This window comes from Bombus huntii, chromosome 2 (genome assembly GCF_024542735.1).
Source record: "Bombus huntii isolate Logan2020A chromosome 2, iyBomHunt1.1, whole genome shotgun sequence".
NCBI classification, from domain to species: domain Eukaryota; kingdom Metazoa; phylum Arthropoda; class Insecta; order Hymenoptera; family Apidae; genus Bombus; species Bombus huntii.
The window spans coordinates 9,044,638-9,062,647 of NC_066239.1; the positions used below are offsets into that span (position 1 = coordinate 9,044,638).

Below are 18,010 nucleotides of genomic sequence, written 5' to 3' on the forward strand. Positions count from 1 at the left end.
CTGCAATGCATAATAGTGATACAATAATTGCTCGACAGTTAAATGTATGTGTCTAAATTAAGGAATGTTACGCTAAGAATGTGAAAATGGAGCGTTACGTGATATCGGAACGATACATAATCCCTCCAACTTACCCAGAAACAATAGATACGCGTCATTTTTCAAATTACGGAGTATGTGCAACTTATGGTTGTTTATCAAACGTCCGAGAATGTTTAATTGCCGATTGTCGAATGATTTAATTATTATTACGTTACCAATTAATTACATAAGAAGAACTGAATTTACGTAATCAGATAAAATCTGTTCACGATCGAAGTCATCCAATTTTATACGTAAACAATAGAGCGTATTTTTCGTCAGGTAGAGATTCTCTGTGATATTTACGAAGAATCGTTGAAAGTACGACGCTTACCGATAAGATAAGTCGACCCCGAAAGGAGAATAGAACGATAAGAATTCCTAAAAGTATTGTATATTCAACGATTTTATAAGTGCAACAGCATATGACGATGCGAAACAAATGTACATAATACCTCTGATAGACATTTTTAACGGTTATCATCTCGTCGCGAAAATGTTGCTACTCGATAATAGTATTTTTAACCATTTGAGTAGTAAGAAGCTCTTCAGTGAAAAGTAATGAAAAGCTCTTCATATAAGAGCACCAAATAAATTTCGTTAATAAGTATATTATAATTTACTACAATAAAAAATTCATTAACGAATTTCAATGAAACTTTTAATAGATAGGAAAACGTTTACAAGATGAGCACAAAGATATGAAACAAACTCTCTTATAATTAATCTATCAGGAAAAAATTTAGTTAATGCGAAACGTATAACTTTGGATCGTACACAATTCTAAGGAACTTTGAATTGCGAGAACGAATTTAAATTTAGTACACTGCTGAAGATGTTAAAGTCATTCAGAGACAATATATCACACGTGTTATCAAAATTAACGTACATAATGTTATTTACAAATTAAATATTTAGAAGTCGTTCCATACACGTCTACGTGTCATAAAATTGTAGGCAACGTTCTCTCTTAATTGATCGATATTTCCAGCCAGCTAGAAAGGCTATTCTTACTTTCAATCGACACGAAATATGCGACATAATGTATTCCAACCAGGCGATAATGATAACATAACCGCATAACGTTAATTTATATTCAATTTATCAGAATATATCAAGATAATCTGCATTCGAGTCGAATCAAATTTGTAATCATACAATCGTAAGTTTATAATTCATTTTTCATCAAATGTAGACGTAACTAAGATAAAATTCTCAAACTGAGTATTTTTTATTTGAAATAATTTGAACGTTATTTGAAATAATTGTTTTCACCGCTTTATAATTTACTATATTGTGATAAAATTAATTTGCACTTGATATAAATCGTTATACTTGATATAAATAATTAATTTCCACATTTCCAATCAATTTCGCAGGAAAAATACGTATCCAAAATGAAGTTCCTTTTTATGGGCGGTTTATAAGATTTTTACGCATTTAAGCATAGAAAATTAAGAAGTGCGGAATTAGTGCTCGAATGCACATGATACGAGAAAGTATATAAAATATCCAAAGTATAATGGTATTCCTACGATATTCGAAAGGCAAAACAATTTTGAGCTTCAGCTACAGAGTTTCTATATTTTTATGCAAAAATATGAATTTGCATAGAAATCTGCAGTCTAATTATAATTACCATCATTCAAAATTCATAATCCGTATAGATATTACGACTGCGTTCTACGAGCACGCAGCAATAGCAGATCTTTCAATGCTGTAACAAAGTTTCGTTTTTCAGCTGCAGCGTACGCGTTAATATTTAACAAAATGTAGATGCCGGGAAGGGCAGCCAGTAAACTTTAATGGTCGTCAAAGTGTAAATGTAAAGAGCGTAAATATGTTCGATAACCGTATTATTATGGAATAAAAGCGACGACAAATTGCTTTATTAGAAACTCTACATCTACGCGTTGATAACAAATCAGCGATTTCTTTTATTTATCGGGTTTCTTCCTTTCTACGAATACATTTGCCAGATAAGAAAGTTCTAATGAAATATCTTGTTAATATCAGAATGCGAAGCAACTTGGGTCTGCTTACCTTTATTCACTTTGTCAGCATTCATCGAAACGATACAATGCAATCCAGGCATATTTCACATACATCGCAATAGTAATTCCTGTTCGAAATAAAAATCGAACAAACACGAATATTATGTTAAGTAGTGAAATAATATCCCAATACAGAATAATGAAAATATAGAATCAAATTTTTTCGCTTCGTCGAGTTTGAAAATTTGTCAAACAGACTTTAATTTGGCTAAGTATAGATCGGATATGCTAAAACAAGCAGCAGGAGTTTATTATACATACGGAAATAAATAAAAAATATAAACTAATGTTTTTCTGTCGAAGGCCTCATTTGTAAAGAAATAACGTTTAAGTACGTTAACAAACTGGTCCGGTGTGAACACGCGTACGTGTGATACATTTTCAAATGTATTTTTCTCGAAAATAAAGTATCTTATAAAAAAATGTTATCCTACATGTTCAACTTAGTTTCAAACGTAATTTAGCCTCCTGTTGATTATTTACTCTTGTTATTACCGATGGTTGAAGAATATTTGTATGTAGAATATGTTTTTTATCTTGATGTAATTTAATTAAATAATCTTTGATGTAATAAAAATTATTGAGAATGAGATGGAAAAAAAAAAAAAAAAAGAAAAAAAAAAAAAAAGAAAAAAAAAAGAAAAAAAAAAGAAGCGTCGTTTGGTCCAATTTTATTTTTCGTGGAAGTAAGAAATCTGTACAAAAATCTGTATTTGCTCCATTTTTATCAACCTTTAAAATTTATCGCTTTAAGTACATTAATTTATCAGTTAAATAGATACATATTTATATAAACTTTACCAAATGTCCAATAAGGATAGAGCAACGGAAATATGTTCAATCAACCTTCTGCAGAAGGTTACTGGTCGGACAACATGCCTACGTGGGTACTTACAGGAGGAATTTTATTTCTTATCTAGCAAGAAATCAGTAGATCGATCTTATGTAACGTCTTAGTGCTTTAAAGAGAGCTAATTGGTAACTTCAATCGGTTTCGGTTGAAGCATGATTTATATCTGTCTATTATACTTTCTGTAATCACCGACTACTAATCTGTGTTTAATAATATCTATAATATAAATACGATTATCTTAGCTGTTACTTTCTATAAATACAGCTGTTCAATGCCCACTGTTCACACGAATATAATTTCGAGTAAACATACGAGCATTAAAAATTACATATTGAATTGGTGCGTATGAAATATTGTTTTGAACTGAGCATATTCAGGCTGTTTAGTAACTATTTAATAACTATTAGTAGTAACTATTATAACAATAACACAAGGAATGAATTTCCTTAATAGCATCCACTAACACCAATATTCCATTTAACCCATCTATTTTCACATCTACTGTTTCACTGCTAGTACTGCTATATCATTACTGAACTGTAAATATTTATGCAATCTGATATTCTTCTGAATAGAATTAATTGCGCGGAAATCGCAATAAAAAATATAAGTAAATAAAAATATAAAATGTAAGTATAGGAGATACAGTAACTTGAAATCTTCGCTGCAGCGCTTACTTTTGCAAAAGGACTATATAAATATATATAAAAGGTCTTTAATTGTACTAAAATCTATACATTTGTACTAACAATATAAAATACAATCAGATGTATTTACCATATATATAGATTACATTTAAACATAAAGAACGAACAATTATCCACTTAAAAATATTTAGAATTCAATTTTACACGTATCTATCAGAGCAACGACATCCGGATTAAACAAATCCATAAATATTGTAGCCTCTACTTTCAAAATCTTACATACTATATGTTTGGGATTTTGGGTGACCCTTAGTTCATGACTTGAACAGCACATCTGCCCTTTTTGAAAAAGCCCGAAGTTCCTCCTCCCAAGTTGTAAACTTTACGATGCGGATCTCATCAAGAGGCTAACACCCTAAGTGATTTAAAGTAAATATCTAGTTTATCATTCAGCAACACCGGAGAAGAATGGAAGGAATAGATTCCCACCCCATAAAACCATGGTGAGAAGGAAAAGGCGAGGCTTCTTCAGGGATCTTAAATCAATCTTCAAACAATCTTCGCTACACAATCATATTCTTCTTGTAATACAACAGTGCAAATAAATCAACTAAACATAACATTACTCTGCATCTTTAAATCTACCTGCACCTTGAGCGTTAATAGCGTTCACGGTTCGCAATATCAACCGATCAATTGCAACCTGACTGACCTACCTACCACCTAGTTGAAATTTCCCAACACTATATTCATTCTGCGTATTTCTGCGTTTTTAAATCTCCCGCAACTGCACAAATATACGCAGTTTATTATATCCATTTTCAAGAGAAAAGTCTGTTTGCAAAAGTTGAAGACAGTAAATCATTCACATCTTGCATTTCGGTATCACAGCAGCCATACAGAATACCGAAGTGCATAAATAACAACCGGATGTATTCTCTCGGGTATACATACGTTTACCTATATATGCAACTGTGAATCAAAGTCTCGATTATCGACGTCTTATCGCTACTCACGTACGATTCGAAACAACACACGTTTGATACACGAGTTACAGTGATATAATCTAGCTCATGGCTTCTGATCGTTAGTACGCAAGCACCGAAAAGTAACGGGATAACGTGAGGAAATAGTGTCGTAGAAACGACATAGCCGCGCGATTATGCAATGCTCTATCTGTATTCGAGAGCAGCTATCTCACGTAAATCATGGCAAATATAGTTCATTAATTAATTAGTCGGGCGAACGATGTCAGTTGGTTTTCTGTAAACAAATTATGAGGAACGCGGAGCAGTGTGCTGCGTTGCAAGTGTGCTACGTTAGAGAAAAATGGAAAAAGAAAGAGAAAGGAACGAACATACGACAGAGAGAACCGGTCATTACTAATAACTTTTGCATTGATCCTCATTATCATAAACAGTTTATCGATAGACGTGTTTTGTAATTTAATGGATTTAAATCTGTCGTTCCATAGAACGTGGCACGGTTAAACATCGTTGTTTTCCCTGTCGATTTTCACGGAGGCGTTGGTAGGTTAATGGAAAAGGAGGAAGTGAACCTGATCGATCCTCGCTAGGTATACATTTTCCTGGATCCGAAAGCGTAAAAATAACCCGAGAAGAATAATAGTATCGCGCCACTTCCTTGCAGGCCTGCGAGTGATGTAGATCAGCAAGTTTTACGTCAAACCGCAAACCCGTTCTTCCTTTTTCCCCTCTCCTTTCCTTTTTTAAAATCGTCATTTTATCTTGACCTTCTTCCACTTATTTCTCTGTCGATTACGATTTTAAATGTTTCGTCATGGCGTTAATGATACGACGATATTCCGTGGAAGCTATTTATACCAGCTCTGTGATTTTGGTGTTTAAAATTATGACATTTCAGGAGTAGTTCGAGTGTGAGAATGTTCGAAAGGGCAGAAAGAGGCGTAGGAAGTTGATATTACAAGAGAAGGAAGTATTTTTATCTTCAAAGCATTAAACATGATTTAATAAGAGAGATACTTTATTCATTGTTGCTTTCTGTAATTTTCTTATACTTAGTTATAACGTATCGTGACCATCTATCTTCATCTTTATATTTATCTCTTCTATTCAAAAATTTTACAAATAAATCATAGGAAAAAAAGCATCGAATACCAAATGGCAAATATGCAAAATAATGGCAACGGGACAAATATCTGGAAAACTCCGGGAATATTCGTGGAATTCAAGTAATTTTGAGCTTTTATTTCCTGGCTCCTCTGTCATTATTTTTAAACATTTTACAGAAAGGCGCGAAACGTGTCTGGTTTGCCGCGTTTCAGAGGGCAACAAGAGGGTCGGACGTTCAACCGATTTGACGAGATGCAACGAGAGAGGCGAGAATTAAACACTGTCAACTTGTTCCCTCGAATCAATTCTCGTTACACTATCTCGAAGGTTTACAAATGGCGATACCTAACGTTTCACTTAGTTACAGAGCGCACACAATACGCGTAACCGAACAAACAACTGTATCAAATAAATTGATTTCATTTTACCAAAAACGTTTCTCGGAAACGTCTATTGTTTCGACTGTAAGAAGAAATTCAAATGGTAAATATATATTTGAGTTTCGCGAATTCTTCGTATGGTTGTGAAGAAAAAAAAAACAAAACAAAAACAGATAAGAGAATGAAAAAGTGAAAAATATTTTCTTTATCAAGAATTATAATCTAACACTCGACAGGAGTATCCTTGCGTCATTTGTTATTATAGAACAATTTAATTATTTTCACTATTTAATCACGATAGAAAATTTGTATTTTATACAGTTAAATAGTCCAAGGTCACTTAACACGAAAATACATCTAATTCAAACTATATTGCTTATAACATATGACTCAACCATACCAGTCGATTAAAATTCAACAAATACTGTCGTGTTTAGGACATTTGACTCGACGTATAACTCACGTAGAGAATTCATTTCGTAACATAGCTGAATATTAGTATTTAGATGTAACCCGAAGCATTGCGATCGTCTATGCCAAACCGATTGATGATTCAACGCTTTGATAATAAATTATTTATAGACGAAGAAAAAATTACATGGAAAATCGAACTCGTAACAAAGTTACATATGAAAATCGTCGAATCATAGGATCACTGGTAATTTTCATATTTTTGTTTTACGAACGTCCTTGTAGGCGTTTATGCTCGTCCTATATGCCGTCCAAATGGACGTCACAATGTCTCGTTATTCTATTCAACCTTGCTTTATGTCATGATTGCGTCGCACCTGTAAAGTTCCGATTCCGATGAACAGCGGACATTAAATGTTTCAACGGATCGGTATCTATCGGTACCCTATTAAAATTGCATAAACTTTAAACCATAAAACGTGTTTCTCTCTTCCTCCATTTCGTCCTATGATTCTCACGGCCGAGGAAACTACTCGCAAGCAATTCGATCGTGTCAAATGGAAATCATATTGTCAATTGCGTCTTGTTCCTGCTATTTCTCAAACGTTATCGTCGCGTACCACATCCAATCAGATCGTCGTATTTGCTCAAGAAATGACTCTTGTTTTGCCCTTTGTACATCTGTTACGAAACGTTTTATTTAAACTTAAATATTCATTAGATCAGCAGATGAAATACGATCATTCAGTTGGTTCGCTACATAAAAATTAATCACATCACGCTCTTTCAGTCATTTTCCAGCTACATTTAGATAATTTGTAGGATTTTCTGTCGATAAAGAATTTCTTACGCTTGAGGAAAATATTATATAATCGAGATAGCTGCATCGTTTTTTATAAAAGAAAAGAAAGACGCAAAAAAAATGTAGAAAAAGCATTCATCGGGATAATTTTAGTAAATAGTTTGGCAAACGATTATGGCAAATAAAATGATATTTTTCTATATCTTTGTACGTGCTCTTCCATCATAAAAAAGGACTACGAAATGTTCTTGGTTACGTAGTGTAAAAGAACCGTCGTCGATGATTTCACGATTTAATTTTATATCAAAGATTCTTTTTATTACAAGCGTCTTTTATTGAAATGAATGCAAGATGAGAATATAAAAATTCGAAAAACGATTTCGAAATTTCTTTTTGCCGCAAATAATGTTTAATTCGATTAAACTATCGGTGAAAGATACAACTACCATATCGTATCATAAAAATAAAAATCGCGACAAATTCATAAAGCACAATTCGCGTTTGGTGTTTCTTGATACGGCTTCGTAAAAGTATTGAAGAAAGCCATATATTTGACTTCAGTACTTGACTTCTATTTGAAGGTGATTAATGTAACATTTCCATCGCTAAAACTGTGTGCGTGTAGGTAATTGTTCTTAACAAGTTCAGCGGCATATGAAGTATAAGATTCCTCGTAGGTTGGAAGTTATGGTTTATAGGTCAGATGGTTACATTGTAACACAGGCTTATAGGAAAGTATATCGATCGAATGGATTAGTTGTTCTTGTTCCTTCGATTGTTTGCAAGTTTCTTCGAAAAGATATTAGATTTTGGAAAAATACACCTTCGATAAAATTCTAATGAACAAGAATCTCGTGTATCGATATCAAGTTTCTCATACTTAACTATACACAAAGAAGAATATGTCAAGTGTCTCGCAATGAAATAGAGCCATTTAAATAACAAAGAGTAATTACTCTTTTACAGCGCATAATGGTAACCTGTCAAAAATTGAAATATGCTGGTTGCGTAATTAACCATTATGTAACAAATCGGTATACAATGGGAAGCCGAGTGCTTGATTTAATATGGAAACAACGGTAATTATTAGGCTATGTAAAACATTTCAAGGTGAAAATATAAGTTAACATTTCATGCCAATATGCATCGGTGGCCGAATGAAAAATGTAGGGAGTTAACTGTGAGGGACATAACGTTTCTTCTTTGGTTGGCCTTTTGACGATGGTCAAGGCTGGTCGTCAGTTAATCATAAGAAACTGAATAAACCTACGCCAGTCAACGATACCTCGTTAATACAATAATTGAAAAAGTTGTGCAGAAACTTTTATAGTGACTTCAAAAGGCAGTATTGTATAAAACACTATAAATTATCTCTGAATATTTATTAATAATAGAATAAATGAATATCGATTTACTGAAAATAATTGCTAACGATATACAATTAAATATAATATATAATGTGCGTATCACTATATAACATATAGTAATATACAGGGTGGTTGGTAACTGGTGATTCTACGCGAAAAAAGAAGTCGAAAATATAGAATAAAAATTTCTTTTTTTTTTTTTTTTTAATTTTTCCATCGAGACAACGATCTACAGTGAGATCCGTTATAACGTACCGCACGCGTACCGAGCGAAAATTCAAAGTCGATTTTCTCGAAAACAAAGCCTCAAACGAAAAATTGTTATTCTATATTTTCGACTTCTTTTTTCGCGTAGAATCACCCCCTTTCCGCTTGTACCACCGGTTACCAACCACCCTGTATAATAACAATATGTCTAATAATATGTCACGACGAACGAAAGATTCATTGTCTTTAGTTTAATATTATTTATGTAAATATTCCAAATGTTTTGTGAACAGATTTAATCGTATTGAATATAACGAGATATTACTGCGTTAAAATCAAAGTGTTTATTTTTCGGTTCATTACGTGTTCAAGTACAGTGTATACTGTCAAAAAAGTTAAACATCCGGCGAAAGAATAAATCACGTGTAATCAGCCTGATTATATGTACAAATATGCGGATAAACTACCAGCTTATCTGCATTCCAATTACCAATGACTTCACACTCGTTACATCGACGCTTTTAATCTATTTTCCTTCCTACTCCCATCTTTTTCTGTTTCGTACATTCGATAAGAGAGTTGAAAAATAGCCACAACCCGGTTTCATTAGGCGGGGTCATGGTGTAGCACTTTCTCCTTCGATTCAACACCAAACATTGCCTACTAATTACTTAAAATGTACATTTACTCCTGAACTATTCGTATGGATCACGAGATCGTAATTTTGTCTATTTGCGCGTAGAAAATAAAAACGCGACAATATCAACGAGAAATTCCCTTCAGTGATTGATGGATAGGTCACACGCGTGATGTTTCCATATAGCTATTACTAAAAACTATTCTAACTCAAAGACGATCTCGATTAGAAAAGTCACTAGCAGTAAATGATTTCGCAACGCAGATTGTCGCGTAATCACAGCAATATCATTTTAAACCTGAATTACTGGTTCTCCATAGGAATTATATCGCGATTGATCAATTCCTCCGCAGTTTGCCGTAATTGTTAATCTTTAGCAAAGCTTAATGGCTCGTTAATCTTGTATAAATACCGATGTGGAATTACTATCGATACGAAGTAAATACTATGGAATTTCTATATGAACATAAATTAAGCGAGAATATTAACGAAATATATATCCCTGTAATAAGTTTCAAATATCATATTAATTTCCTGTTATTTAGTTATCAAACAAATATCGTTTTACGTATGTTCCGCGTTAAATAATCTCGTAGGTGAGTTGTTTTGCCTCGAAATATTCCATCACGAATACCTACATACGTGTTACGCATAGAAACTTTTAGAGAAGGTAATGACAAGTTCCCTTACCTCAATTTGCATATCTTCCTGCCACTGACTGTCTTTCATTCAATCCAGGCAAACTACATTCCGCGAACACATTCGTCACGTCCATCCAAAACTTTGGCTGGCCGTGCATTTTTCACTCTAATCTCACCTTAAATCGGAGAACATTGTACGAATTAAAAATTATGAATTTTAAAGAAAGAAAAGATACTTTTATCAAAATATCTATCGGGTTCTTATGTAAAATTTGTAATATAAAAATAGAATTTCGTGTAAAAATTATTCGTTAACACGTAGTACCGAGAAACGACTAACTTCGACTGATCTTCCTTCATTTCAACGCGAAACGTTCGTGACAATACATAATTTACAGAATAATAAGAATTCCTTGAAAGAACACAATTCACATTTGTTAGCAAAAAGACAAGTCTTCCAGATATCTTGGTAACAAGTATTCACAATTTAAACGTTCGCTAAAAACCTTTGTTCATTCATGAAACTAGTATACACTGGGTCACGAAAGTATTTCAACATTTGCCATAGAAAGCTTCTACGTCCATACTGTGTATGTTATAGAAAACATTTTGGAATTTCATTGGCACTGCAATGATACACGAATGTCACGATCATATTCGTCAAAGGAAACACCCAACAGATCTCACAAAGGACATAACCTAACATACAAACACTCACCACACTAAAGAAATAAATCAATCAAATTCGAGGATGGTATCCCACTGGGGGTAGCCATCCGCATGTTATATTATTATACCACTAAGCTATAATATTTTACCAAATGTCCTACTGGACAAATTGTAAAATGTAAATAAATAAATAAAAAAAATATATATTCGTCAAACATGAAACCAAACTAAAAATGTATATAGAAACTACGAGATGTTTATTGCAAACATATATTTAGCAAAACATTAGTATACAACTTGAATTGCTACATTAGGTTCATGGTAAGCCTCAAATATGGTTACGTAGAATATTATTGTAGTATCGTGGAAAGACCATTGAGAAAATTCCGATGAACTACAAGTAGAAAAGAATGAAAATGCTGACGGTTCATGGGAAATCTCGATGGGCCATATGCCTGTGGCTCTTTAGGACAATAAGACGTTTTGGAGGTCAGTTAAGACTAAGTTGCAACTATTTACAGTTACAAGTAGGCTGCAGGTTAATCGTTGTTGTGAGTTGGAGTTGGTCATAAGTTGTAAGTTGTAAGTTGAGTAGTTGTACAAATTCAGTTGATTTAGTTGTATCACATTACTACATCGAGAAATAGCTGTAATTAAACAGTCATATTTCTCTGTTTCAATCACTGTAAATAAATACATCTATCTAAATAAAGATCACTATAATTCTGATCTCTATATTATATTGCATATATATTATACATTATATAGAATGTTTAGGAAATTTGCATAATAATATCTATCTAGGTACTTCCGTGATCTACGTTAATCTCGTTTTATAAGGAAATAATAGACGCACAACATTTTTTGTTTTGTATTACTTTAATGAACGATCCATTTTGTCCTAATAAAACAAAACGATAATTACGTACAATTCATCTTGTTCCAATAGAACAGAATGATAATTCAATAAAATAGTATAAAAGAAAAAATGTTATGCATTTATTATCTGCTTATAAAACGAAAGAAACTTTTAGCACAAGTTAATATAATTTCATCAATATTCTCTACCTTTTGCTTTGTGCAGTTCATCGATTTGACAAATAAGCAGCTTAAATAATAACGAAACTTTTAGTCGTAGAGGTATATTGCAAAAAGTATCGTTCCAATTAAACTTGTATCATAACGTATAATTGCACCGAATATCTTATAATTTAATCCAAACCTAGTCTAGTCTCTAGAATCTCATAAAAATGGTAAATTTCAAAATGTCTCGTATAGCACACATAACATATTCATAAAAGGCGTCTATAAGTGTCGCAATACTTTCATGTGTCTGTATATATAGAACGACGGAATCGTTCCGGAACAAGTAACCAAACTATGACATAATGATAGGATTGTATGCAAAATTCATAGTCAATGAGCGCATAGTAAGATAGATAAAAGACGATGGACAAACTCGAACACCGTTGAAACTCGAAGATGAGTCGACTTCGTCGCTAGAAATTGCCGACAGACCGCATAAATCGACTGTGAAGAGTCCATCGGTATGTTCTGTGAATAAGTCACGTGTATGTCTCCATTATTTACAAGCTTCGCGTAGGAGGATCGATGTGTGTGACCTGAGGTTACCATACGATCGTTAACGCAACGTACTATCATTACCGTAGGATCGAGATCTGGTAAAAAGTGAGCCAATAATTACTGCATATATAAAACGTTGAAATACATTGTAATCCTTTCCTTTTTTGCTTTTTTTTTATCGTATATTAGCCTCTTCGATTTGTATCGTAAATTATTCAAAGGAAAGATATTATTAATTACTTAAACATAATTATTATTTCAGAACGTGTGATATATCGTTTCGTCGATCCTCATCAACGATAGTTTACTGACTAATAACATTTGCGAATCGACAAACGACAAGTTTTAAGCTATCGAGTAAAAAAGATAATCTTATACTTGCAGACATAAACACGGATACGCAATTATTAATGCACGAATTATACATAAAGTCAAACAAAAAATACGAGTGAAAGTTTTCTAACGAAACGTTTACTTACTCCATACTTCGATAATATTTTATCACACGCTTACTACCCAGTCGCGTAAAAACATTTTATACGTGTGCACGGATGAATTACATCGTGCACACTTTATTGTTGACTTTATTGTTATTTAGAGACCAGAAATTATTATTAATTGGAGGTATATCAAAAGTTCTTTTATCGATTTAAAAAAGCCAGACACAAATTCATCAGAATTTAAGAAATCATACACTGTTTTAAGACGAGCGATCACAATGATCGAAGATTCTTGATATCAGCTGTCAATAACAATAGACGAACGTCGTGAAATTAAATTGGCCGATAATTTAGGAAAAATACCAAGGTAGTGGCTGTAGATACTACAAAGTATCTAGAAACATGAAGAAATTTACATAACGCGACAACGTATGTAGGTTCAAACAAGTGAAAACGCATGTGACGTTTCTGAATCCAAGGTCGGGCGACGCGAACTTTATAGGAGAAAGGATCAACTCGTGAGTTCTTCGAGCGAACGAGAATGGCTGAATTCCATACAGAATCGTCGTTTTCCTAAATTACGAATGTCCGCTATCAATTCTTCACTGACATCGTCCACTCGTATCTGAATATAACATTTTAAGTACTCCGTAACATTAATTGTCAGCGAATAAAGAAACTTCGTAATTGTACTTTTAACAACAACCTATACTTTAAATAACAAGCGATAACATTAGAAAAACAATGAGCAACGAAATGCATCGAGAAAATTACGTAACCCTCGCGCTTCGTATAGAAATCTCACGCTGGTACTCCAAATTTTTATTTCTGTTAAAAAAGAGAAGTTTCAAACATTTGACTTTACAAATAATTATATATATAACGTAGCAGAGATATTGATAACCATCAGGGAATGTTTATGAAAGCTTATGGTTAACACGTTGATCGTCACGTCACCCATATCTATGTGACGAGTATACTTCCGTGTGAGGTCGTCACCCAAGTACAAGTGACGCTCTTCTTGTTCGAGTTAATTAAATATAGGATATTGTATATAGGATATACAACATAAAAATATTATAAACACATTATACCATACTTTTTATTAATTTATATTCTCGATAAAATACTACATTATGCTATATCGCATGGTATTTGTTAAAACATTCCAAACACATTTGGGGTGATTTTGGGCACTTCGAACAATAGTTGCAGACTCCGTCATCACTACTCTTCTTACTTTCAAATATATTATCACGCTGTTTACTGAACATTTTGAGGATGAAAAAATCACTGATGTACTTCTCACAAGTATGCTCTAGTTGGAAAGCTTATCGCTTTCTTCGTTTCAGAACTAAATAATCTTTTCTTTACAATGAATCGAAGGCGATAAACAATGGATTCCCGCTTGTCGCTCTATTTACGTTCTGCGTATCGGCGGTCGGATTTGGGCCCCGTAGGAAACTTAGCTGAATCACGCTGGGCGACCAACGTGTTAAAGACTATGGAAGAGCAAAAACGTTACCTATGGAAAATGGTGTTACCTATGGAAGGTGAAAGATTCTTCTAGTCAGAAGCCCTTGTATTAGCAATATAATAACAAATCTCCGAGAAGAGAACAAGACTAAACTTTGTGGTTGAGAGAATTAAGAATGCGTTCTCCGCGCAGTAATCGAATAATCTGATTAAATTTCTGTCTTTCGTAATTGGTAGGTCAGGACGGTGTGATTTTCAGGTGTAGGCGAAAGCTTGAGAATTCATGAAAGCTTGGGATTCGAGTGCGACGATAAACGTCTAGACTCTAGACTCGCGCATTTGCATCCCGATGCTATGAGAATGTTAAATAAAATTAAGCATATTCGATGAGAAGAATTTCGACGTGATCTGTGTTCCATTGTACAGTACGACGAACGGTCGCTTGTAAATTCAAAATAGTTTTGTATTACCAACGGAGTTCGTGTACGGTATTAGTGCACCGTTCATGAATTATTAAATGATTCTGACTTAAGTGAACATTACTCTCTTTACCATGTTCTTCGTTTAATACTAATAATCGGATTGAGGATTACGATATCTAAAACGTCCCAAATAAATTCCAAATATGAAGCTACTATCAAACATTTCATTTACCGATTTGAAAGGGCACATATAAAAATTAACTTCTAATTAAGCAAGCCTAAGTGAAGAAGCAAGATTAATTAAGTCTTTGAAACGGCTAATTTCGTGGCAATTAGACGGAAGGAGGGAAGGGTGCGGACAAAAACACAGACAGACTCTCCGTCGAATTATCCGCTGATCGAGATACAATTCAAATTAGTTCCTATTCGATTACAAATAGGATCGATTAGACAAAGAAAGAAATCTATATACATATTCATCATTCCCTTCTTTATCGATCAGCGGACTATTAAATTGCAATGAGACACGACCACCATGGACGATGCGTCACGAAACGTCGCGCATAACTACATAATGATTTTACTTTGATTTGCAAGTGTCTTAAGGCCCTAGTGAATGGGCGTTTAGGTGGCAAATTAGGCGTACACTCGCACGTGTGGCCCAATTAGATCGCCCGTTCGCGTATTTATCAGTTTGTTTGATCCGACGTTTATTTAACGGACCACGGTTGTTGGACGGCGGAGCACTTTGCCGCGCCACCTTTTCAGGCCGCAATCAGTGGGAATCTTTAGCGTTTGCCCAGGCATTAACTAGTAGACAAGCGCAACGAGCAGATGCGATGTTAACTTACGTAATTCCTGAATGAACGACAACGAACGTGGCGTCTCAGTCCCAAGCGACGAACGACGCGGGACTTTCCCTAAAAAAATTCCAACGTCAACTATATCTCTCTCTTGTCTTTTCTTGTACCGCTTACATTGTTTTCCTTTCTTCTTATACTTCGCTTCTCGGTATCCTCTTTCTCTTTCTTTCTCGTCCCGTGCCAATTCTTGCCTCTGGCGATTTTTGAATGAATTAAACATCCGTCTCGCCGAGAAAAACAATGTACCAAGTCACGGACTTTCAGCAACGTCCGAAATAAGAACACTGACGCAATGGGATAGATTTCGGTTCTCGCGAAACCAACAAAGAAGGTAAACGGCTACTAACCGAAATTAACACCAGAACTGTCACGACTGAAGGATATAAACCTTGTAGCAAAGCAACCAAAATGAAACGAAAGGTGTCAAAGAGGAAAATAAGCTCGCGTCAATTTATTTTACAAAAAGGAAAGGAAAAATCGTTCAAATCTCTATGGAAAAAAACATTTGCTGCGAAAAGCTACGAATCGGTTCATTATTTTGGCTCTGGTAGCTCTGATATTAAATTGACCATGGTTTCGATGCGTTTCGCGTTGATCGCGCCATTTCGATGTATATAGATCTTGAATCGTAAACATTCGTGTAACATGTGCATGATGAACGTAATCTGTAGGAATACAAATCTATTTTGCAATGCTTTATACAATTTCCTCCCATTTATGATCGTTAAGTAATTGCATAAATTTCAATTGCGCGAGTAATTTTGTACATTATAAAGGTTATGAGACGTAGCGATTACATCGAGCATAAATAAATTGATATTTGATATTACATGTATCTGATAATCTTACGATTATCGTTTTTATTTGTTCGTAATGCACGTGATGTCGACATTCGCGTTAATATCTTATACGGTTTACTCAGCGTGTTTTGCAACGAACCTTAAATTTGGGTCTTGATCATGGCTACATGCTGTACGCATGCGCATACAAAATATTTACATTTAATTCGATACATTCTTTATTATTTATGTAACTGTGTTATTGTATTGCATTTCCATATTCTGACTTCATAACTAATACAAATATACTCGATGACATATCAATGATAATTCATTCGAGATCTAGTCTACATAAATTTTTATAGACGTTAGTTCGATATTAAATATTTAAGTATACGTATATTTAAGACTCAGATAATAATATTCTCGTAATAAAAACATGTACTATCTCCTACATAATCGCATTTTAAATAAGTAAGCCATTAAATATACGCGTCAGAAGAATTATATTTACAATCCAATGTAATTTCAAATCATATTTAGGTTTCATTTCGAATTAATTTAAATTTCATATTGAAGATATTAAATACTGAAAAATTCATATCCTCTCAGTATACTAAAAAATATATCGTTTCATCATTAACGAGTAATAACTGCATTCAAAGTATCTATTCAGAATACATATTATTATATATAACGAAACATTTTAAAATAATTGTATATCAATATAAAATATGGTACGAGTTCAATTACTCGTTTAACATTTAGAGATTCGCTACGATTAAATACTTGGAGAAGTAATTATTTTTCTATTACATATATGTACTTTTTAAATATATAATTTGCCAAATGTGCAAAAAAAATAACAAGAAATATGTAGGATGATTAGATCTGAGTTGTTTAAGTCTGCTGGTGAGTACTAAAATGGGAGGTCATCGGCAGATTCTCAGCAAAAAACCTGTTGCTTCGCTTACGTTGTCAGGAAGTTTAATCGTTATCGTAAACCTTATAGGAAAAGTGCCAATAGAAAATTGGAACTTTGGCCAAGTTTACAGATAACGTAACAGATCCACAATAGGTTGGCCTGTTTAATACGACAGCCATACGAAGGTGAAAGAAAATTTCGATGATATCGTTTTGTATCGCAGGATTTAAAATCTCAACCGTCATTCTTATCCGTGTTGAAATTTTTTAAAATGTATAATTTATCTATCGTTGAAGTATTTTCAACATCTAAAACTATGTACGATACACAAACACGTGTATAAATTCATTAGAAGTGAGTCGAAAATCTTCGTAAGATTTCACCGATATCTTTAAACACAGACAGTAATTGACGGAAAGGCACACTTGTGATCGTCAATCATCAGGTATCAAAATTTTTCGTCGTAAATCTTAATCATTCGACTTCTCTACATAAGAGTATATGTTCGTTATAAAATATGTACTTACCGAAAACAACTAATCCTTGATAAAGCACAATAAACACTCGAAAAATATAATAGAGACGACATAACCCGCGCACCAAACTAAACCGGCCATATTGTTTACTGGAACAGCATTTAACCGTGTGCCTGCTTTCACTGTTTTGCGGATCTCTCGTG

The 18,010-nt window shown here is 33.7% G+C and overlaps 1 protein-coding gene across 3 annotated transcripts in view; it reads right to left on the bottom strand.

The window, feature by feature from the left end:
* LOC126878061 (phospholipid-transporting ATPase ID) overlaps window positions 1-17,995 on the bottom strand; it is a 73,286-nt gene extending 55,291 nt beyond the window's left edge. The window contains exons 1-2 of one of the 3 annotated variants that reach the window (XM_050640468.1): window positions 17,859-17,978; window positions 10,223-10,349 (exon numbers count right to left, since the gene is read on the bottom strand). The gene's annotated coding sequence lies outside the window, so the exon portion shown is untranslated. Of the gene's footprint in view, window positions 1-10,222; window positions 10,350-15,615; window positions 15,685-17,858 lie in introns of all 3 variants that reach the window. The other 2 variants (XM_050640471.1, XM_050640470.1) reach the window with 2 other exon arrangements.
* Window positions 17,996-18,010: the final 15 nt, after the last annotated feature.